The sequence below is a fragment of the Megascapheus bottae genome, chromosome 2, assembly GCF_031878675.1.
Source record: "Megascapheus bottae isolate mThoBot1 chromosome 2, mThoBot2.hap1, whole genome shotgun sequence".
NCBI lineage: Eukaryota > Metazoa > Chordata > Mammalia > Rodentia > Geomyidae > Megascapheus > Megascapheus bottae.
The window spans coordinates 64003601-64019564 of record NC_143510.1 but is presented as its reverse complement, the minus strand read 5'-3'; the positions used below and the strand labels follow the sequence as shown (position 1 = coordinate 64019564).

Genomic DNA, 15964 nt, shown 5'->3' with positions numbered 1-15964 from the left:
CAAGGCTTTCAGCCTTTGCTGAAATTTTCATTGAAAGCTCCAAAGCCTAGATTTCTGAGCTAGGTCCCATAAGGAAAAAAAAGAAACAGTCAAAGAAGGAAAGAAAGACAGAAAGAAAGAAAGAAAGAAAGAAAGAAAGAAAGAAAGAAAGAAGAGTGTAAATGTTATAGGGTAATTTGGACATCGATAACCAAACACAGTCTGTGAAAGGATGTTAAACCCTTCCCATCTCCATGTTATTCTACATGAGAATTTTCACTATTTAAATTGTTGTGGTGGAAATAGGTGCCTAGAATCACTTGGATTTGCTCTGGAGGGTGAAACCATGCTCGGTGTGCTGGGTGTGGCTTCCAAATCCCCACCCATCAAGCCAGGGAACTAGTTGTACAATCCATCTTTTGGGGGGGCGGTGAGAATTTTCCACCGTGATATGATTAAATGTGCCTGCAAAAGATAGACTATATTTCCTTTGCTATTCCAGAGAAATACTCACTTGGTGCCTAACCAGACCCAATGACAACAACAACAACATTGGAAACGAGGAGCAAGAGAGAAATATGCCCACCACACTGAGGTGGCTTCTGCCTCTAATTCTGTCCTTCAGGAGCATGAGAACCATGGATCCCAGGAAGATGTCAACAAGCAGAGAGGTGTGTGAGAAAATTAGACGCCAACAAGCTCCTCAGAAAACATCCTAGGATTCCAAGAATCCAGGGTCTCCAGAGTTTTGAGATGGGAGGATCACACTGCAAGGACTATCTAGGCAATCCAGATCCTTAGAGTTTCTAGGTTTCTGTAGCCATTGCTTTGGACAAGTTTTAGAGCACTAACCTAGACCAAAAGCCGCTCAGAGCCCCGAGTTCCTGTTCTAATATATGAACCCAATAAAATGGAAAGGTTCGAAAAGGCAGGATTAAAGCTCTTGTGAAGGTAGGGAGATTAAAGTTAGGAAGGCAGGGGGTGAAAAGGCAGGCAGGATGGAAGGAAGGAAGGAAGGAATGAAGGAAGGAAGGAAGGAAGGAAGGAAGGAAGGAAGGAAGGAAATAAGGAATTCATGCAGGAAGACAAGTAGAGAAAGAAGGAAAACCAAAAATTTTCCGAAAAAGTTCCTGGAGACTCTACACAATTTTGCAGGCTGAGGGTCGTACAACCTGACCCCAAGTCAGGGCAATGGACCATCTGTGGAATAGTATTGGGGATTTAAAAGTAAAAGGGAGGAACTTTTTCTATGTATTTCAATGTAATTTTTCATTTTCGACGAAATGCATAGAGGGGTTACAGTTCCACCTGCCAAACAGTAGGTGCATTAATTCGCCACAATAATATGCCTTGTCCGGATATTAGGGTAGAAACGTTTTGTGTCTACACATTCACAGGTGAGAAATGGATGCCAGGCACTGTGACTCGCATGTCAATAATCCTATCTGAAGGGATTAGGATCCACCCTGTGCAGGACCCTATCCAGTGTAGGGTTGCTGGGTGTGACTCAGAAATCCCAAGGGAGGGGGGGGGCTGTTCTTTTATTGGAAGATAGGTGCTGGAAAGGGCTGCGTTGGGGCTATAAGACTCCCAGGGGCACAGAGAAGAGCAGCAGTTTCCCAGAGTCCACAGTCAGAGCCTGACGCTGCTGGACCGGAGAGAGCCCTGCCTGCACACCGGATCCTGGTCTTGTCCAGCGAGAGGAACATGGGGACGCCACCCACCCTGGAGAGTCTAGCCATGCAGGCCTTAGTGAGGAGCCATTCGGTGTCCATCTGTGACACCCTGGAGGATGTGCCATGGCTGCTGTTCCCCCGGCTCTTCAGGGAGGCCTATGCCGGGGGCCACGCAGAGGTGCTGAAGGCCATGGTGCAGGCCTGGCCCTTCCCCTGCCTGCTCCTGGGGGCCGTGACGCGGTCACCAGACCTGGAAGCCTTGAAGGCTGCCCTGGATGGACTCGATCTGTTGCTCGCCCAGAAAGATCGGCCGCGTCGCTGGAAACTGCAAGTTCTGGATCTGCGAAGCGTGTCCTCCGAGATGCGGGCCCAGGGCTGCCCCTCTCTGGCCGGAAGCTCCCCTCCAGGCCCCCTGAGCCCCCGGCCCCCGGCGACTTGCGATGCACGAAGGACTGAAGAGCGGCCCTTGACCATAGTCCTGGACCTCACCATCCAAGATGGCCCCCAGGGGGCTTTCCAGGCCTACGTGCTGCGGTGGGCCCGGAAGAGGAGAGGGCGAGTCCAGCTGCGGTGCGAGAAGCTGCAGATCCTGTCGGGCTGCACCTCCAGAGTGCGGAAGGCTCTGCGGCCAGTGCGCCTGGACTCCATCCAAGAACTGGTGGTGGACTGTTTCTGGCGTCGAGAGACCATGAAAACCTTTGCTCGTCAGCTCAGCCAGATGCAGAACCTTCGGGTGCTCCACTTCTCCAAGATGAGTGCTCAGGTGTACACTTCCAGAGCCCTCAACGCGCTGTACTCCCGCAAGTACGCAGCACACCTGGGGCGGCTGCAGTGTCTGCGGGAGCTTCACGTGCACGACGTCTTCTTCCTCCACGGAAAGCTGCCGGCCATCCTGGGGAGCCTGACAGCTCTGAAGACGCTGTCTTTGAGTTCCTGTCCCCTGCAGGAAGACGACCTGAAGTTTCTGTCCGGCTGCGCCTGCGCCAGGCAGCTCCAGCGCCTGCGACTGAGGAGTGTGTGCCTGGGCCGCTTCAGTCCGGAGCCCCTGCGAGCCCTGCTGGAGCAAGCGGCCGGGACCCTGGAGACCCTGGCCTTGGAGGACTGTGGCCTCACCGACGCCCAGCTCCCTGCCATCCTGCCCGCCCTCAGACAGTGCTCCCAGCTCGGCTTCTTCAGTTTCTATGGAAACCCCATCTCCTTGGGCAGCCTGTGTACCCTGCTCAGCCACACTGCCAGGCTGGCCCGTTTCAGTCAAGGGATCTATCCTCCCCCTCTGGAGAGCTTCTACTTTCAAGACGACGGGGTCCTGGGGAGCATCCACCTTGAGAGATTTCTTCTCATGCTGGGCCCCCTGTTGCAAGCGTGGAGAGCTTCCTCGACGCCTAGCCAGCGCTTCCAGATCTGCGCCGATTTCTGTCATCGTCGCCGAAAGTGCCAGATGGTTAGCCTGGGGCCCCGTGGCTCCTGGGTGCTCACAGTGGAAGGACTTCCTGGCCTGTCTGCGCTGCCTGCGTAATTGGGCGCCTCCCTCCCCAGCATTCCTGTGGACCTGACCCATGAAAGCCTAGCTTTAAGGTCCTTCCCCCATCCTCACACATCCCAACCTTCAGGGTCACTGCAAGACAAAGGGCATGTGTTTCTGCCCTTGGCCCTTCAGCCGGACCTAGGGAACTGGCCACCTTTCCGAGCACTTTGGGGCTGCCCGCATGTTCCTGGCTACGCTCCCTCAGCACTCCCAACTTGGGTTTCTCCAAAAGACTCCAACACCATTGTATGTCTCCAAGTGCTAGGGGCCATCTCTGCTTTTGTACTCTATCCATTCTTCCTATTGTCCCTGACTCTACTGTATAGATCAATTAATAAATCGGAAATAAAAACGGAGATAAAGCACACGTTTGCTGAGAGTTGTTCTTGTGTTCAGTCATCGCTACTCTGCAATTGTGATATCTGATGATCACTATTCAGTCCCGGCCTTTGAGGGAATGCCAATGTGATGCTCTTCTCCAGTGAACTTCTAGGAAAGTCTTAATGGAGCCGTGGCTCCAGGAATACAGAGGCGACAATGCGCACAAAAGCCCCACTGTATTCAGTTCCAGGACCTGGCACAAACACAGGCACTTGCACTAAATAAGTCGTGTGTACGCACATGTGCACACCCCACACCCACACCCACCCACCCACCCACCCACAACCACACAAACATGCTTTCCAGAAAAATGCAAAGTAGTCCAGCATGATTGCTCACACCTGGAATCCTACCTCCTCAGGAGGCTGAGATCTAAGTGTCAAGTTTCAAATTCAGCCCTGGCCATAAAATCTTGAGATTCCTACCTCCAATGATCCCCTAGAAAATGGGAAGTGAAGTGGTGGCTTAAGGGTTTGGAGGTAGCCTTGAGCTGAAGAGGTCAGGAACAATACCAGGTCCTGGGCCAAGGCTTTCAGCCTTTGCTGAAATTTTCATTGAAAGCTCCAAAGCCTAGATTTCTGAGCTAGGTCCCATAAGGAAAAAAAAGAAACAGTCAAAGAAGGAAAGAAAGACAGAAAGAAAGATAGAAAGAAAGAAAGAAAGAAAGAAGGAAAGAAAGAAAGGAAGAAAGGAAGAAAGAAAGAAAGAAAGAAAGAAAGAAAGAAAGAAAGAACAGTGGAAATGTTATAGGGTAATTTGGACATCGATAACCAAACACAGTCTGTGAAAGGATGTTAAACCCTTCCCATCTCCATGTTATTCTACATGAGAATTTTCACTATTTAAATTGTTGTGGTGGAAATAGGTGCCTAGAATCACTTGGATTTGCTCTGGAGGGTGAAACCATGCTCGGTGTGCTGGGTGTGGCTTCCAAATCCCCACCCATCAAGCCAGGGAACTAGTTGTACAATCCATCTTTTGGGGGGGCGGTGAGAATTTTCCACCGTGATATGATTAAATGTGCCTGCAAAAGATAGACTATATTTCCTTTGCTATTCCAGAGAAATACTCACTTGGTGCCTAACCAGACCCAATGACAACAACAACAACATTGGAAACGAGGAGCAAGAGAGAAATATGCCCACCACACTGAGGTGGCTTCTGCCTCTAATTCTGTCCTTCAGGAGCATGAGAACCATGGATCCCAGGAAGATGTCAACAAGCAGAGAGGTGTGTGAGAAAATTAGACGCCAACAAGCTCCTCAGAAAACATCCTAGGATTCCAAGAATCCAGGGTCTCCAGAGTTTTGAGATGGGAGGATCACACTGCAAGGACTATCTAGGCAATCCAGATCCTTAGAGTTTCTAGGTTTCTGTAGCCATTGCTTTGGACAAGTTTTAGAGCACTAACCTAGACCAAAAGCCGCTCAGAGCCCCGAGTTCCTGTTCTAATATATGAACCCAATAAAATGGAAAGGTTCGAAAAGGCAGGATTAAAGCTCTTGTGAAGGTAGGGAGATTAAAGTTAGGAAGGCAGGGGGTGAAAAGGCAGGCAGGATGGAAGGAAGGAAGGAAGGAATGAAGGAAGGAAGGAAGGAAGGAAGGAAGGAAGGAAGGAAGGAAGGAAATAAGGAATTCATGCAGGAAGACAAGTAGAGAAAGAAGGAAAACCAAAAATTTTCCGAAAAAGTTCCTGGAGACTCTACACAATTTTGCAGGCTGAGGGTCGTACAACCTGACCCCAAGTCAGGGCAATGGACCATCTGTGGAATAGTATTGGGGATTTAAAAGTAAAAGGGAGGAACTTTTTCTATGTATTTCAATGTAATTTTTCATTTTCGACGAAATGCATAGAGGGGTTACAGTTCCACCTGCCAAACAGTAGGTGCATTAATTCGCCACAATAATATGCCTTGTCCGGATATTAGGGTAGAAACGTTTTGTGTCTACACATTCACAGGTGAGAAATGGATGCCAGGCACTGTGACTCGCATGTCAATAATCCTATCTGAAGGGATTAGGATCCACCCTGTGCAGGACCCTATCCAGTGTAGGGTTGCTGGGTGTGACTCAGAAATCCCAAGGGAGGGGGGGGGGCTGTTCTTTTATTGGAAGATAGGTGCTGGAAAGGGCTGCGTTGGGGCTATAAGACTCCCAGGGGCACAGAGAAGAGCAGCAGTTTCCCAGAGTCCACAGTCAGAGCCTGACGCTGCTGGACCGGAGAGAGCCCTGCCTGCACACCGGATCCTGGTCTTGTCCAGCGAGAGGAACATGGGGACGCCACCCACCCTGGAGAGTCTAGCCATGCAGGCCTTAGTGAGGAGCCATTCGGTGTCCATCTGTGACACCCTGGAGGATGTGCCATGGCTGCTGTTCCCCCGGCTCTTCAGGGAGGCCTATGCCGGGGGCCACGCAGAGGTGCTGAAGGCCATGGTGCAGGCCTGGCCCTTCCCCTGCCTGCTCCTGGGGGCCGTGACGCGGTCACCAGACCTGGAAGCCTTGAAGGCTGCCCTGGATGGACTCGATCTGTTGCTCGCCCAGAAAGATCGGCCGCGTCGCTGGAAACTGCAAGTTCTGGATCTGCGAAGCGTGTCCTCCGAGATGCGGGCCCAGGGCTGCCCCTCTCTGGCCGGAAGCTCCCCTCCAGGCCCCCTGAGCCCCCGGCCCCCGGCGACTTGCGATGCACGAAGGACTGAAGAGCGGCCCTTGACCATAGTCCTGGACCTCACCATCCAAGATGGCCCCCAGGGGGCTTTCCAGGCCTACGTGCTGCGGTGGGCCCGGAAGAGGAGAGGGCGAGTCCAGCTGCGGTGCGAGAAGCTGCAGATCCTGTCGGGCTGCACCTCCAGAGTGCGGAAGGCTCTGCGGCCAGTGCGCCTGGACTCCATCCAAGAACTGGTGGTGGACTGTTTCTGGCGTCGAGAGACCATGAAAACCTTTGCTCGTCAGCTCAGCCAGATGCAGAACCTTCGGGTGCTCCACTTCTCCAAGATGAGTGCTCAGGTGTACACTTCCAGAGCCCTCAACGCGCTGTACTCCCGCAAGTACGCAGCACACCTGGGGCGGCTGCAGTGTCTGCGGGAGCTTCACGTGCACGACGTCTTCTTCCTCCACGGAAAGCTGCCGGCCATCCTGGGGAGCCTGACAGCTCTGAAGACGCTGTCTTTGAGTTCCTGTCCCCTGCAGGAAGACGACCTGAAGTTTCTGTCCGGCTGCGCCTGCGCCAGGCAGCTCCAGCGCCTGCGACTGAGGAGTGTGTGCCTGGGCCGCTTCAGTCCGGAGCCCCTGCGAGCCCTGCTGGAGCAAGCGGCCGGGACCCTGGAGACCCTGGCCTTGGAGGACTGTGGCCTCACCGACGCCCAGCTCCCTGCCATCCTGCCCGCCCTCAGACAGTGCTCCCAGCTCGGCTTCTTCAGTTTCTATGGAAACCCCATCTCCTTGGGCAGCCTGTGTACCCTGCTCAGCCACACTGCCAGGCTGGCCCGTTTCAGTCAAGGGATCTATCCTCCCCCTCTGGAGAGCTTCTACTTTCAAGACGACGGGGTCCTGGGGAGCATCCACCTTGAGAGATTTCTTCTCATGCTGGGCCCCCTGTTGCAAGCGTGGAGAGCTTCCTCGACGCCTAGCCAGCGCTTCCAGATCTGCGCCGATTTCTGTCATCGTCGCCGAAAGTGCCAGATGGTTAGCCTGGGGCCCCGTGGCTCCTGGGTGCTCACAGTGGAAGGACTTCCTGGCCTGTCTGCGCTGCCTGCGTAATTGGGCGCCTCCCTCCCCAGCATTCCTGTGGACCTGACCCATGAAAGCCTAGCTTTAAGGTCCTTCCCCCATCCTCACACATCCCAACCTTCAGGGTCACTGCAAGACAAAGGGCATGTGTTTCTGCCCTTGGCCCTTCAGCCGGACCTAGGGAACTGGCCACCTTTCCGAGCACTTTGGGGCTGCCCGCATGTTCCTGGCTACGCTCCCTCAGCACTCCCAACTTGGGTTTCTCCAAAAGACTCCAACACCATTGTATGTCTCCAAGTGCTAGGGGCCATCTCTGCTTTTGTACTCTATCCATTCTTCCTATTGTCCCTGACTCTACTGTATAGATCAATTAATAAATCGGAAATAAAAACGGAGATAAAGCACACGTTTGCTGAGAGTTGTTCTTGTGTTCAGTCATCGCTACTCTGCAATTGTGATATCTGATGATCACTATTCAGTCCCGGCCTTTGAGGGAATGCCAATGTGATGCTCTTCTCCAGTGAACTTCTAGGAAAGTCTTAATGGAGCCGTGGCTCCAGGAATACAGAGGCGACAATGCGCACAAAAGCCCCACTGTATTCAGTTCCAGGACCTGGCACAAACACAGGCACTTGCACTAAATAAGTCGTGTGTACGCACATGTGCACACCCCACACCCACACCCACACCCCACACCCACCCACCCACCCACCCACAACCACACAAACATGCTTTCCAGAAAAATGCAAAGTAGTCCAGCATGATTGCTCACACCTGGAATCCTACCTCCTCAGGAGGCTGAGATCTAAGTGTCAAGTTTCAAATTCAGCCCTGGCCATAAAATCTTGAGATTCCTACCTCCAATGATCCCCTAGAAAATGGGAAGTGAAGTGGTGGCTTAAGGGTTTGGAGGTAGCCTTGAGCTGAAGAGGTCAGGAACAATACCAGGTCCTGGGCCAAGGCTTTCAGCCTTTGCTGAAATTTTCATTGAAAGCTCCAAAGCCTAGATTTCTGAGCTAGGTCCCATAAGGAAAAAAAAGAAACAGTCAAAGAAGGAAAGAAAGACAGAAAGAAAGATAGAAAGAAAGAAAGAAAGAAAGAAGGAAAGAAAGAAAGGAAGAAAGGAAGAAAGAAAGAAAGAAAGAAAGAAAGAAAGAAAGAAAGAACAGTGGAAATGTTATAGGGTAATTTGGACATCGATAACCAAACACAGTCTGTGAAAGGATGTTAAACCCTTCCCATCTCCATGTTATTCTACATGAGAATTTTCACTATTTAAATTGTTGTGGTGGAAATAGGTGCCTAGAATCACTTGGATTTGCTCTGGAGGGTGAAACCATGCTCGGTGTGCTGGGTGTGGCTTCCAAATCCCCACCCATCAAGCCAGGGAACTAGTTGTACAATCCATCTTTTGGGGGGGCGGTGAGAATTTTCCACCGTGATATGATTAAATGTGCCTGCAAAAGATAGACTATATTTCCTTTGCTATTCCAGAGAAATACTCACTTGGTGCCTAACCAGACCCAATGACAACAACAACAACATTGGAAACGAGGAGCAAGAGAGAAATATGCCCACCACACTGAGGTGGCTTCTGCCTCTAATTCTGTCCTTCAGGAGCATGAGAACCATGGATCCCAGGAAGATGTCAACAAGCAGAGAGGTGTGTGAGAAAATTAGACGCCAACAAGCTCCTCAGAAAACATCCTAGGATTCCAAGAATCCAGGGTCTCCAGAGTTTTGAGATGGGAGGATCACACTGCAAGGACTATCTAGGCAATCCAGATCCTTAGAGTTTCTAGGTTTCTGTAGCCATTGCTTTGGACAAGTTTTAGAGCACTAACCTAGACCAAAAGCCGCTCAGAGCCCCGAGTTCCTGTTCTAATATATGAACCCAATAAAATGGAAAGGTTCGAAAAGGCAGGATTAAAGCTCTTGTGAAGGTAGGGAGATTAAAGTTAGGAAGGCAGGGGGTGAAAAGGCAGGCAGGATGGAAGGAAGGAAGGAAGGAATGAAGGAAGGAAGGAAGGAAGGAAGGAAGGAAGGAAGGAAGGAAATAAGGAATTCATGCAGGAAGACAAGTAGAGAAAGAAGGAAAACCAAAAATTTTCCGAAAAAGTTCCTGGAGACTCTACACAATTTTGCAGGCTGAGGGTCGTACAACCTGACCCCAAGTCAGGGCAATGGACCATCTGTGGAATAGTATTGGGGATTTAAAAGTAAAAGGGAGGAACTTTTTCTATGTATTTCAATGTAATTTTTCATTTTCGACGAAATGCATAGAGGGGTTACAGTTCCACCTGCCAAACAGTAGGTGCATTAATTCGCCACAATAATATGCCTTGTCCGGATATTAGGGTAGAAACGTTTTGTGTCTACACATTCACAGGTGAGAAATGGATGCCAGGCACTGTGACTCGCATGTCAATAATCCTATCTGAAGGGATTAGGATCCACCCTGTGCAGGACCCTATCCAGTGTAGGGTTGCTGGGTGTGACTCAGAAATCCCAAGGGAGGGGGGGGGCTGTTCTTTTATTGGAAGATAGGTGCTGGAAAGGGCTGCGTTGGGGCTATAAGACTCCCAGGGGCACAGAGAAGAGCAGCAGTTTCCCAGAGTCCACAGTCAGAGCCTGACGCTGCTGGACCGGAGAGAGCCCTGCCTGCACACCGGATCCTGGTCTTGTCCAGCGAGAGGAACATGGGGACGCCACCCACCCTGGAGAGTCTAGCCATGCAGGCCTTAGTGAGGAGCCATTCGGTGTCCATCTGTGACACCCTGGAGGATGTGCCATGGCTGCTGTTCCCCCGGCTCTTCAGGGAGGCCTATGCCGGGGGCCACGCAGAGGTGCTGAAGGCCATGGTGCAGGCCTGGCCCTTCCCCTGCCTGCTCCTGGGGGCCGTGACGCGGTCACCAGACCTGGAAGCCTTGAAGGCTGCCCTGGATGGACTCGATCTGTTGCTCGCCCAGAAAGATCGGCCGCGTCGCTGGAAACTGCAAGTTCTGGATCTGCGAAGCGTGTCCTCCGAGATGCGGGCCCAGGGCTGCCCCTCTCTGGCCGGAAGCTCCCCTCCAGGCCCCCTGAGCCCCCGGCCCCCGGCGACTTGCGATGCACGAAGGACTGAAGAGCGGCCCTTGACCATAGTCCTGGACCTCACCATCCAAGATGGCCCCCAGGGGGCTTTCCAGGCCTACGTGCTGCGGTGGGCCCGGAAGAGGAGAGGGCGAGTCCAGCTGCGGTGCGAGAAGCTGCAGATCCTGTCGGGCTGCACCTCCAGAGTGCGGAAGGCTCTGCGGCCAGTGCGCCTGGACTCCATCCAAGAACTGGTGGTGGACTGTTTCTGGCGTCGAGAGACCATGAAAACCTTTGCTCGTCAGCTCAGCCAGATGCAGAACCTTCGGGTGCTCCACTTCTCCAAGATGAGTGCTCAGGTGTACACTTCCAGAGCCCTCAACGCGCTGTACTCCCGCAAGTACGCAGCACACCTGGGGCGGCTGCAGTGTCTGCGGGAGCTTCACGTGCACGACGTCTTCTTCCTCCACGGAAAGCTGCCGGCCATCCTGGGGAGCCTGACAGCTCTGAAGACGCTGTCTTTGAGTTCCTGTCCCCTGCAGGAAGACGACCTGAAGTTTCTGTCCGGCTGCGCCTGCGCCAGGCAGCTCCAGCGCCTGCGACTGAGGAGTGTGTGCCTGGGCCGCTTCAGTCCGGAGCCCCTGCGAGCCCTGCTGGAGCAAGCGGCCGGGACCCTGGAGACCCTGGCCTTGGAGGACTGTGGCCTCACCGACGCCCAGCTCCCTGCCATCCTGCCCGCCCTCAGACAGTGCTCCCAGCTCGGCTTCTTCAGTTTCTATGGAAACCCCATCTCCTTGGGCAGCCTGTGTACCCTGCTCAGCCACACTGCCAGGCTGGCCCGTTTCAGTCAAGGGATCTATCCTCCCCCTCTGGAGAGCTTCTACTTTCAAGACGACGGGGTCCTGGGGAGCATCCACCTTGAGAGATTTCTTCTCATGCTGGGCCCCCTGTTGCAAGCGTGGAGAGCTTCCTCGACGCCTAGCCAGCGCTTCCAGATCTGCGCCGATTTCTGTCATCGTCGCCGAAAGTGCCAGATGGTTAGCCTGGGGCCCCGTGGCTCCTGGGTGCTCACAGTGGAAGGACTTCCTGGCCTGTCTGCGCTGCCTGCGTAATTGGGCGCCTCCCTCCCCAGCATTCCTGTGGACCTGACCCATGAAAGCCTAGCTTTAAGGTCCTTCCCCCATCCTCACACATCCCAACCTTCAGGGTCACTGCAAGACAAAGGGCATGTGTTTCTGCCCTTGGCCCTTCAGCCGGACCTAGGGAACTGGCCACCTTTCCGAGCACTTTGGGGCTGCCCGCATGTTCCTGGCTACGCTCCCTCAGCACTCCCAACTTGGGTTTCTCCAAAAGACTCCAACACCATTGTATGTCTCCAAGTGCTAGGGGCCATCTCTGCTTTTGTACTCTATCCATTCTTCCTATTGTCCCTGACTCTACTGTATAGATCAATTAATAAATCGGAAATAAAAACGGAGATAAAGCACACGTTTGCTGAGAGTTGTTCTTGTGTTCAGTCATCGCTACTCTGCAATTGTGATATCTGATGATCACTATTCAGTCCCGGCCTTTGAGGGAATGCCAATGTGATGCTCTTCTCCAGTGAACTTCTAGGAAAGTCTTAATGGAGCCGTGGCTCCAGGAATACAGAGGCGACAATGCGCACAAAAGCCCCACTGTATTCAGTTCCAGGACCTGGCACAAACACAGGCACTTGCACTAAATAAGTCGTGTGTACGCACATGTGCACACCCCACACCCACACCCACACCCCACACCCACCCACCCACCCACCCACAACCACACAAACATGCTTTCCAGAAAAATGCAAAGTAGTCCAGCATGATTGCTCACACCTGGAATCCTACCTCCTCAGGAGGCTGAGATCTAAGTGTCAAGTTTCAAATTCAGCCCTGGCCATAAAATCTTGAGATTCCTACCTCCAATGATCCCCTAGAAAATGGGAAGTGAAGTGGTGGCTTAAGGGTTTGGAGGTAGCCTTGAGCTGAAGAGGTCAGGAACAATACCAGGTCCTGGGCCAAGGCTTTCAGCCTTTGCTGAAATTTTCATTGAAAGCTCCAAAGCCTAGATTTCTGAGCTAGGTCCCATAAGGAAAAAAAAGAAACAGTCAAAGAAGGAAAGAAAGACAGAAAGAAAGATAGAAAGAAAGAAAGAAAGAAAGAAGGAAAGAAAGAAAGGAAGAAAGGAAGAAAGAAAGAAAGAAAGAAAGAAAGAAAGAAAGAAAGAACAGTGGAAATGTTATAGGGTAATTTGGACATCGATAACCAAACACAGTCTGTGAAAGGATGTTAAACCCTTCCCATCTCCATGTTATTCTACATGAGAATTTTCACTATTTAAATTGTTGTGGTGGAAATAGGTGCCTAGAATCACTTGGATTTGCTCTGGAGGGTGAAACCATGCTCGGTGTGCTGGGTGTGGCTTCCAAATCCCCACCCATCAAGCCAGGGAACTAGTTGTACAATCCATCTTTTGGGGGGGCGGTGAGAATTTTCCACCGTGATATGATTAAATGTGCCTGCAAAAGATAGACTATATTTCCTTTGCTATTCCAGAGAAATACTCACTTGGTGCCTAACCAGACCCAATGACAACAACAACAACATTGGAAACGAGGAGCAAGAGAGAAATATGCCCACCACACTGAGGTGGCTTCTGCCTCTAATTCTGTCCTTCAGGAGCATGAGAACCATGGATCCCAGGAAGATGTCAACAAGCAGAGAGGTGTGTGAGAAAATTAGACGCCAACAAGCTCCTCAGAAAACATCCTAGGATTCCAAGAATCCAGGGTCTCCAGAGTTTTGAGATGGGAGGATCACACTGCAAGGACTATCTAGGCAATCCAGATCCTTAGAGTTTCTAGGTTTCTGTAGCCATTGCTTTGGACAAGTTTTAGAGCACTAACCTAGACCAAAAGCCGCTCAGAGCCCCGAGTTCCTGTTCTAATATATGAACCCAATAAAATGGAAAGGTTCGAAAAGGCAGGATTAAAGCTCTTGTGAAGGTAGGGAGATTAAAGTTAGGAAGGCAGGGGGTGAAAAGGCAGGCAGGATGGAAGGAAGGAAGGAAGGAATGAAGGAAGGAAGGAAGGAAGGAAGGAAGGAAGGAAGGAAGGAAATAAGGAATTCATGCAGGAAGACAAGTAGAGAAAGAAGGAAAACCAAAAATTTTCCGAAAAAGTTCCTGGAGACTCTACACAATTTTGCAGGCTGAGGGTCGTACAACCTGACCCCAAGTCAGGGCAATGGACCATCTGTGGAATAGTATTGGGGATTTAAAAGTAAAAGGGAGGAACTTTTTCTATGTATTTCAATGTAATTTTTCATTTTCGACGAAATGCATAGAGGGGTTACAGTTCCACCTGCCAAACAGTAGGTGCATTAATTCGCCACAATAATATGCCTTGTCCGGATATTAGGGTAGAAACGTTTTGTGTCTACACATTCACAGGTGAGAAATGGATGCCAGGCACTGTGACTCGCATGTCAATAATCCTATCTGAAGGGATTAGGATCCACCCTGTGCAGGACCCTATCCAGTGTAGGGTTGCTGGGTGTGACTCAGAAATCCCAAGGGAGGGGGGGGGCTGTTCTTTTATTGGAAGATAGGTGCTGGAAAGGGCTGCGTTGGGGCTATAAGACTCCCAGGGGCACAGAGAAGAGCAGCAGTTTCCCAGAGTCCACAGTCAGAGCCTGACGCTGCTGGACCGGAGAGAGCCCTGCCTGCACACCGGATCCTGGTCTTGTCCAGCGAGAGGAACATGGGGACGCCACCCACCCTGGAGAGTCTAGCCATGCAGGCCTTAGTGAGGAGCCATTCGGTGTCCATCTGTGACACCCTGGAGGATGTGCCATGGCTGCTGTTCCCCCGGCTCTTCAGGGAGGCCTATGCCGGGGGCCACGCAGAGGTGCTGAAGGCCATGGTGCAGGCCTGGCCCTTCCCCTGCCTGCTCCTGGGGGCCGTGACGCGGTCACCAGACCTGGAAGCCTTGAAGGCTGCCCTGGATGGACTCGATCTGTTGCTCGCCCAGAAAGATCGGCCGCGTCGCTGGAAACTGCAAGTTCTGGATCTGCGAAGCGTGTCCTCCGAGATGCGGGCCCAGGGCTGCCCCTCTCTGGCCGGAAGCTCCCCTCCAGGCCCCCTGAGCCCCCGGCCCCCGGCGACTTGCGATGCACGAAGGACTGAAGAGCGGCCCTTGACCATAGTCCTGGACCTCACCATCCAAGATGGCCCCCAGGGGGCTTTCCAGGCCTACGTGCTGCGGTGGGCCCGGAAGAGGAGAGGGCGAGTCCAGCTGCGGTGCGAGAAGCTGCAGATCCTGTCGGGCTGCACCTCCAGAGTGCGGAAGGCTCTGCGGCCAGTGCGCCTGGACTCCATCCAAGAACTGGTGGTGGACTGTTTCTGGCGTCGAGAGACCATGAAAACCTTTGCTCGTCAGCTCAGCCAGATGCAGAACCTTCGGGTGCTCCACTTCTCCAAGATGAGTGCTCAGGTGTACACTTCCAGAGCCCTCAACGCGCTGTACTCCCGCAAGTACGCAGCACACCTGGGGCGGCTGCAGTGTCTGCGGGAGCTTCACGTGCACGACGTCTTCTTCCTCCACGGAAAGCTGCCGGCCATCCTGGGGAGCCTGACAGCTCTGAAGACGCTGTCTTTGAGTTCCTGTCCCCTGCAGGAAGACGACCTGAAGTTTCTGTCCGGCTGCGCCTGCGCCAGGCAGCTCCAGCGCCTGCGACTGAGGAGTGTGTGCCTGGGCCGCTTCAGTCCGGAGCCCCTGCGAGCCCTGCTGGAGCAAGCGGCCGGGACCCTGGAGACCCTGGCCTTGGAGGACTGTGGCCTCACCGACGCCCAGCTCCCTGCCATCCTGCCCGCCCTCAGACAGTGCTCCCAGCTCGGCTTCTTCAGTTTCTATGGAAACCCCATCTCCTTGGGCAGCCTGTGTACCCTGCTCAGCCACACTGCCAGGCTGGCCCGTTTCAGTCAAGGGATCTATCCTCCCCCTCTGGAGAGCTTCTACTTTCAAGACGACGGGGTCCTGGGGAGCATCCACCTTGAGAGATTTCTTCTCATGCTGGGCCCCCTGTTGCAAGCGTGGAGAGCTTCCTCGACGCCTAGCCAGCGCTTCCAGATCTGCGCCGATTTCTGTCATCGTCGCCGAAAGTGCCAGATGGTTAGCCTGGGGCCCCGTGGCTCCTGGGTGCTCACAGTGGAAGGACTTCCTGGCCTGTCTGCGCTGCCTGCGTAATTGGGCGCCTCCCTCCCCAGCATTCCTGTGGACCTGACCCATGAAAGCCTAGCTTTAAGGTCCTTCCCCCATCCTCACACATCCCAACCTTCAGGGTCACTGCAAGACAAAGGGCATGTGTTTCTGCCCTTGGCCCTTCAGCCGGACCTAGGGAACTGGCCACCTTTCCGAGCACTTTGGGGCTGCCCGCATGTTCCTGGCTACGCTCCCTCAGCACTCCCAACTTGGGTTTCTCCAAAAGACTCCAACACCATTGTATGTCTCCAAGTGCTAGGGGCCATCTCTGCTTTTGTACTCTATCCATTCTTCCTATTGTCCCTGACTCTACTGTATAGATCA

The 15964-nt window shown here is 52.8% G+C and overlaps 4 pseudogenes; all 4 read left to right on the top strand.

Annotated features, from left to right (window-relative positions):
• The first annotated feature begins 1686 nt into the window (after positions 1–1686).
• Positions 1687–3171, top strand: LOC150067238 (PRAME family member 12 pseudogene; annotated as a pseudogene).
• Positions 3172–5832: 2661 nt separating this feature from the next.
• LOC150067237 (PRAME family member 12 pseudogene) lies at positions 5833–7317 on the top strand (annotated as a pseudogene).
• A 2669-nt stretch (positions 7318–9986) lies between these two features.
• LOC150067236 (PRAME family member 12 pseudogene) lies at positions 9987–11471 on the top strand (annotated as a pseudogene).
• Positions 11472–14140: 2669 nt separating this feature from the next.
• On the top strand, positions 14141–15625 carry LOC150067235 (PRAME family member 12 pseudogene; annotated as a pseudogene).
• The last annotated feature ends 339 nt before the right edge of the window (positions 15626–15964 follow it).